The following is a 7500-nucleotide window of genomic DNA, read 5'->3' on the forward strand; positions in this document are numbered from 1 at the left end:
ATATAGATATTAGACATACTAAAGGGATAGATATTAGACAAAAGGGATATAGATAGTTGCATGATGGGTACACTTATTTAAACATTCCTGAAAAATGCCTCTTTCAACCAGAAAAAAAGATCTCAATTTGGAAAGACACTGCACACACGTTCAAAGTGTTAATGGAAGACTTAAATAAAGGATTCTGCTCACAAATGATATAACATGGGGCGGTGGTAGTGTAGTGGTTAAGGAGCTGGGCTAGCGTGTAGTAGCCTGAAAGTTGTCGGTTCAATTCTCGGCTTCCACCGTTGTGCCCTTGAGCAAGGCACTTAACCCCAAGTTGCTCCGGGGACAATGTGATCCCTTGTAATATAGCTGACATATGTAAGTCACTTTGGTCAAGAAGTGTCTGCTAAATGTAATGTAATGTAATGTAACATACTCTGTTCAATGCATTACAGACTACATTTGACTACTAAATTTGAAACTAATGGTTACAAATATTACTTTCAACTACGAATCATCTGTAGTTCTGTATAACATTAAAATAAAGCATGGTCATTGATTTATCAATGATGCAAGGTCAACTGTTTTCAATACAATCATAAAACAAATAGGAATGTCATGACATTTTCAGTGAAACCATCCCAATGACAAATCAAATTACACCCAAATTCAGCCAGAATAAAAGCCTCTAACTCAGCTGCAGCATAACGTAACTAACCTGGTGAGGGAATTCTCCAGAAGTCTGTCTGCAAGGGAGTATGAACACCAACACTGACACCTCTACTGGGACCCTTGAACAGCCTGACATCTAATGATTTACATGTGATTATACAGGCGAATTATTCACAGCCCTAGCAACAACCTAACAACAATTACCATAATGTCAACATAGCGACCACCATAACAACCAACATGATTACCCTAGCAACCAGCTGAGCAACTGCTTCATTTAGCGTAGCAACCACCATATATACACTAGCAACACTCTAGCAACCATCTGAATTACCCTGGAAACAACCTAGTAACCACTACCATAATGTCAACTTAGCAACCGTTATAGCAACCGTTATAGCACAGCAATAGTAACCACCATATCTACCCTAGGAACACCCTAGCAACCATCTCAATTATCCTAGCAACAACCTATCAAACATCCATATCTAACCTAGCAACAGCCTAGCAACAATCTCAATTACCCTAGCAACACCCTAGCAACCACTACCATAAAGTCAACCTAGCAACCGCTTAAGCAATCAACATGATTGCTAAAGCTATCAACCAGCATAGAAACCACTTTATTTAGCATAGCAAGCACCATATCTACCCTAGCAACCATCTCAACTACCCTAGCAACAATCTAGGAACAACTACAATGTCACCCTAGCAAGCACCTTAGCAACCAACATGATTACCCTATCAATCAGCATAACTATGCTATATAAACACAGCATAGTAATTTATTTTGCATTTGGGGGCAGCCGTGGCCTACTGGTTAGCGCTTTGGACTTGTAACCGGAGGGTTGCCGGTTCGAACCCTGACCAGTAGGCACGGCTAAAGTGCCCTTGAGCAAGACACCTAACTCCTCACTGCTCCCCGAGCGCAGCTGTGTGTTCACTGTGTGCTGAGTGTGTTTCACTAATTCACGGATCACGGGATCAACAGAGTATATATACTTACTTACTTATACTAGTAACCACTAGATAGATAGATAGATAGATGACTTTATTCATCCCCAAAGGGTAAAACTATGGTGTTACAGCAGCAATTAATAATATAAACATATATCACACATATACATACAAGTATGTATATAAATACAATTGGAAATAAAGTCTTTGTGCAGGTGGTTGTAAACTGTCCATTGTCTCTCAGCATAAGATTCTTCTATCACGACACAAAGGGGAGTTATTGTAAATAGTTATGGCAGTGGACAGGCAGTGGACAGAACGGTCCTTCTTACAACGAAGTTGAAGCAACCTCCAGCTGAAAACACTGTTCTCTGACCAGTAGTTTGTTCAGTGGATGTGAGGTGTTGTCCATAATTGTCCATAATGAGTTTTTGCAACATCCTTCTCTCAACAACCAACTGTAGGGGTTCAAGTGTACTTCAGCTCTTTTAATCAACTTGTTGAGTTTGTTGGTGTTGCTCTGATACTGGTGCCCCAACAGAGCAACACTCTAGCTAATACCTCTGTGCTTGCATTCTCTGTGACTATAACTGATATATCACATAGGATCTGTTTGCATTTGCATGCGCTGGTAATTCCTTGGAATGCATCTCTAGTTCAGTATTTAAAAGGTTCAGAGGTCACCAGTAGTTATTTTGGGTTTTGTTTTTCACAGGGGACGTGTCAAATTCAGGTTTAAACATTTACTCTCTGAATGACTCAACAGCTGGAAAATGATGGAAAATGTTTTAAAACGTGTTCTTGGCCCAGAGTGCAGCCGCAGCCTGGAGTGTCTGCCGTAAGCATAAACATTGTTAATGCGCCAAAATGCACATAAAACAGCACATAAAATAATGCAAATGGCGCTATGATGAAAGGACAGATAACCACTGGAAGGTAGAATATGACTCTTTGATGCATTCTTAAACTTGCATATGTAGAAAATGATGTATACAAAATGCAGGTGTAGTGGAATACTGCATAGTAGCCTAGTTGAGCAGGCAACCTTGATTAGGGGGAGGGACGAGCTGATTGCTTGTTAGACTGAGACTATTTAAGTCAGCCTGGGTCCTCCACTTGCAGGACATTTTCCCTCTATGGCGCTCTAGTGCGAACGCATTGACAGAGGTGAATGGCGGTCCCACTCGGTGTGCATCTACCGACATTGGAGCTCACTGAATTCGCTATGACTCCTTGGCAGCCTCCACACTTCTGCATTTTGTATGGGTAGATATTAACGGCGCAGGGGTGCCATCAGCTGGTTGCTGTTTTGCCCGTGTGTAACTTTGTGTAATTGTTTGCTTTTGTCTGTGTTGGATTCCTCCCTCGTGAGGCTGTGATTGTAACCCAACTGTGGCGCATGTATGTGTGAACTGTTTGTGAGCGGGTCAACTGGTAGCGTAGTCTCTTTTTAAATGTGTAGCTACTAGTTTGTGATGCTAAGGCCTCTTGGCGTGGTGCGCTGTCTGGGGGTGTTCTTGTAGTTATCCCTCCTCTTCACTGTGTGTGTGCATTAGTGTGTAGTCACACCTTACTCTTTGATCTCCACATTTTCTAGACTTGCAGTGTAGCGCACGGTGTGATTGTACCCACCTGAGTGATTGCATGTGTTGCGAGGTTCCCTAGTGGTGAGTAGTTGACACTCCACCCTTTTCCTCACAGGCAGCGCTGCTTCTCCTGAAGCCTTGGCTCAATCCCTGGCTGGAAGACTGCTAGTTGTGTTGTAGCTGTAGCTATTTTATGTGTCGGTTGCACTGATCTGTTTTAATAATAAATTATTATAGTAATGATTTATTCCCATAGCTGCTTCCAGACTACTTTTATTCCAAATTAATAAATGGTAGAACGAATAATTTCCGCCTCTGGTCTGCTTGTTCCTTCTTTTTTATGTAACTGAAATGGTATGGTTTGAGTTTATATAAACACCTGTGTCATTCCGTTACACAGGCATACTCTCATTAGAGATTAAGAGAGATTAGAGATTAGCTTCAATCACAAGGCGATGTTGGTTTTATACTACTCAATATTGGGAAGATCATCTAATGCAATATGCCACACAGTTTGCCACACATGGCCTGTGCATGTTTCTTTCCAAACTGGACTATTGAAATCCATTGTTACAGTAGCTGGTTTACCTGCTTGTGTGGTGAGACCATTATAGATGATTCAAAATGCAGCGGCACTTCTGGTCTTTAATCAGCCAAAGAAGACACACATACCTCCTCTTTTAAATACTTCATCGGCTTCCTATAGCAGCCGGAATTAAATTCAGTGTTAACACAAACTGGACTATTGAAATGCATAGTTACAGTAGCTGGTTTACCTGTTTGTGTGGTGAGACCATTATAGATTGGACAAAAACATAAACATTGTCCTTGGACAGAGAGGCAGATACACACAAATAAACACACATACACACACACAGAGAGGCAGATACACACAAACACACACACACACACACAGAGAGAGGCAGATACACACAAATAAACACACAGAGAGAGAGAGGCAGATACACACAAATAAACACACACACACACATACACAGAGAGAGCCAGAAACACACAATTAACTCATTGAGTGCCAAAAACGTAACATTACGTTTTTCCTTCCCATGCGCTGAGTGCCAAAAATGTAATATTACGTTTTTAGCTTTTTTTTTAAAATTACGAAACTAGACACTCTAACACACCTTATACTGTATGTGATTTTGGGAACTCTGTGATTAATGGAAATGAAATATATGACGATCGAAAACTCATGAAAACGCACAATCTGGACATTTTATCATAACTCGGTTGCCACTTTGGGTCGAATCACTAGGTGGCAGTCTCGCCAGACCTCGCTGATCACTTCCCGGAAAGTTTACACAAGTAAGTAACAGGCAACACTTCATATTTCATGAAAGACGTTATATCTCCATTTCTAGAAATAAACAGCGATTTTGATGAAAACTAGCCACTGCTTAGCTTGGGATTTCTCAGGAACAGAGGCGTGTAGAAAAACACAGTTTGCACCCACCGAGAGCTTAAAGTCTCACCTTTTAAACGAGCCATTATATGTGTTCATAGCTATAACACAGAATATGCTGTGGCTGTACAAAAATCATCAACAATGGTCTAGATTGCTGGCACTCTAGGACAAAGCTCCCGAAAACAGCTTGGCATTCAATGAGTTAAACACACACACACACACACACACACAGAGAGAGGCAGATACACACAAATAAACACACACACACACACACACACATACACAGAGAGAGCCAGATACACACAAATAAACACACACACACACACACACACACAGAGGCAGATACACACAAATAAACACACACACACACAGGCAGGCAGACAGACAGACAGACAGAGAGATGTAAAAACTGAGAGTGTTACCATCTTTACCGTTTTACTGCCTTTAACTGTGTCTGCCAACAGGGGGCAGCATATCCAATATGATCAATTTTGACAAGGTTAAATATATTAGACCACAGACTGTATATATAGAACAGTCTATGTATTAGACGGTAGAGACTACTTGAATCCTGCCTTATTGGACTGATATAACCATATGTGTGTGCAATAGGAAGCTATAGCCTGTTAGAATTTATCATGAGTGTAAATTAATAAAAACATTTACCATATGTGTGTTGCAATAGGAAGCTATATTCTGTTAGAATTTATCATGAGTGTAAATTAATAAAAACATTTCCATGATTTTTCATCAGCGACTTTGTAAATGTGGGGCTCCAGGCTGGAGCGGTTGGGGTCGTCTAACTTCACCAGCCACTCAAATGAAACCCCTCAATTCTATGTGCTGATGGGCTGGAATAATATAGAATAGTAGTAATAGTATAGGCTATAATATTCTTTATGTTTGATTCCCATCGATAGAGCAAGTGCTGCGGATGAACACTGTTGTTTGGACACTAAATTGACATCGAGAGGACCATAAGTAGCAGCTAACTGCATTTGACAGAAAGCAATCAGAGTTAGGGTGTATTAGACTGTACTCTGAGTGCAAAATACATATTTAAAGGTAGATCAAGAGCATAACAAGGAAGGGTGTGTTTGATTACTGTTGAGCTACAATATCAACATTCCACCAGATCCTCTCATGTCATCATAATTTAAGCATTCCACCAAAGACTTTAAATCAATCGACATGATAGTGAAAGGTAATGTGCAATCGACATGATAGTGAAAGCTAATGTGCAATCGACATGATAGTGAAAGCTAATGTGCAATCGACATGATAGTGAAAGGTAATGTGCAATTACGTGTCTATGATACTGTTTATTTTTCATTCATCACCCGGAGAGAAGAAATACGCTTTTCTGATTGGCTGGTGGGGTGGCTATTAATTCTGAATAACGGGACACCTATGAAGTAGATCTGCTAAAAAAAAGTTTAATCACTGTTCCATAGCAATGCTTATGAATGGTTAACTATAACAACCATAGTATGCATATCGTTACCACAGAGCCACCTGTGGTTGTATAGAGTAACCTGTGGTAACTCTACACAAAACATATTGATCTCAATGGTGCATTTGCCCTTGTTCAGGGTGGAAAATGAAAAAGAAAGATTTGCAAGATTTGTGTGTGTATGTGTATGTAACCACTACTGTAGGATCGTGTGTGTGTGTGTGTGTATGTAACCACTACTGTAGGATTGTGTGTGTGTGTGTGTGTGTGTAACCACTACTGTAGGATTGTGTGTGTGTGTATGTGTATGTAACCACTACTGTAGGATTGTGTGTGTGTGTGTGTGTGTGTGTGTGTGTGTGTGCGTGCATGCGTGCGTGTGTATGTAAACATTACTGTCGGATTGTCTGAGCTCTATGTGAGCTGTCTACACCTCATTCTGCCCTGATAACTGACTACAGACCTCTGCAGTGAGTGTATCAACAGTGACCTGTGAGTGTTCATGTGTGTGTGTGTGTGACAGTTTGTCAGTGAAAGACCTCAGAGAGAGGAATGTGTGTGTATGATAGTGCGATGAGTGTGGAACTGGCTCTGTTGGCTGATAATGAGAAGACAGAGGAATTTCACACACAGATTCCAAAGCCCTGATTATTAAGGATGAAGACACCTGGATCTCTCTAGTGTGTGTTTGCTTGTGGGATGGAATGTGTCTTTAAATATGAATGAAAGGAATCCGTCTGTTTGTGTATATGTTGGCAATTATTTTTTATGTGATGTTGTTTATGCCACTCAAAGGTATGCCAAACAAATCAGCCTTTAGCAGAATCACCAGTGAACAGAAACCTTATAAGAGATATCAGAAAATACACTAATGAAAAAGGAAAAGTTGGTTACAACAACAAGTTTCCCACTTACTTCATGGTTTGGAACAGCCAGCTCCTACACAATTGCTGGAACTCTTGAAGGTCTTCATATAAAACCAGGCTGTGCTTACACAGTTCCTCATATGAAGCATATGCTTACACAGTTCCTCATATGAAACATATGCTTACACAGTTCAGGTCCTCATATAAAACAAGGCAGTGCTTACACAGTTCAGGTCCTCATATAAAACATATGCTTACACAGTTCAGGTCCTCATATAAAACATGTGCTTACACAGTTCAGGTCCTCGTATATAAAACCAGGCTGTGCTTTCATAGTTTTGTGCTCCGTCCAGTGAAACTGTGTTTCCTGATAGATCAACAAGTAGCTAATGACTTTTTCTGCTGACACTGAGTATTTATGAAACGCTGAGGTCAAGAGCAGGTCTCATCCTAAGAACACTAACAAACCCCTGATACGTTTCATGTAGGATATTATGCCAATGGGTCTAGTTCTGTAACTGATATTTATTGAATTATGCTGTTTTGCCTGAGAAC

The 7500-nt window shown here is 40.5% G+C and overlaps 1 protein-coding gene across 1 annotated transcript in view; it reads right to left on the bottom strand.

Moving 5' to 3' along the window:
- LOC121699083 (histidine ammonia-lyase-like) overlaps positions 1 to 746 on the bottom strand; it is a 4504-nt gene extending 3758 nt beyond the window's left edge. The window contains exon 1 of the mRNA XM_042081725.1: positions 707 to 746. The gene's annotated coding sequence lies outside the window, so the exon portion shown is untranslated. The remainder of the gene's footprint in view (positions 1 to 706) is intronic.
- Positions 747 to 7500: the final 6754 nt, after the last annotated feature.

This window comes from Alosa sapidissima, chromosome 23, assembly GCF_018492685.1.
Source record: "Alosa sapidissima isolate fAloSap1 chromosome 23, fAloSap1.pri, whole genome shotgun sequence".
NCBI classification, from domain to species: domain Eukaryota; kingdom Metazoa; phylum Chordata; class Actinopteri; order Clupeiformes; family Clupeidae; genus Alosa; species Alosa sapidissima.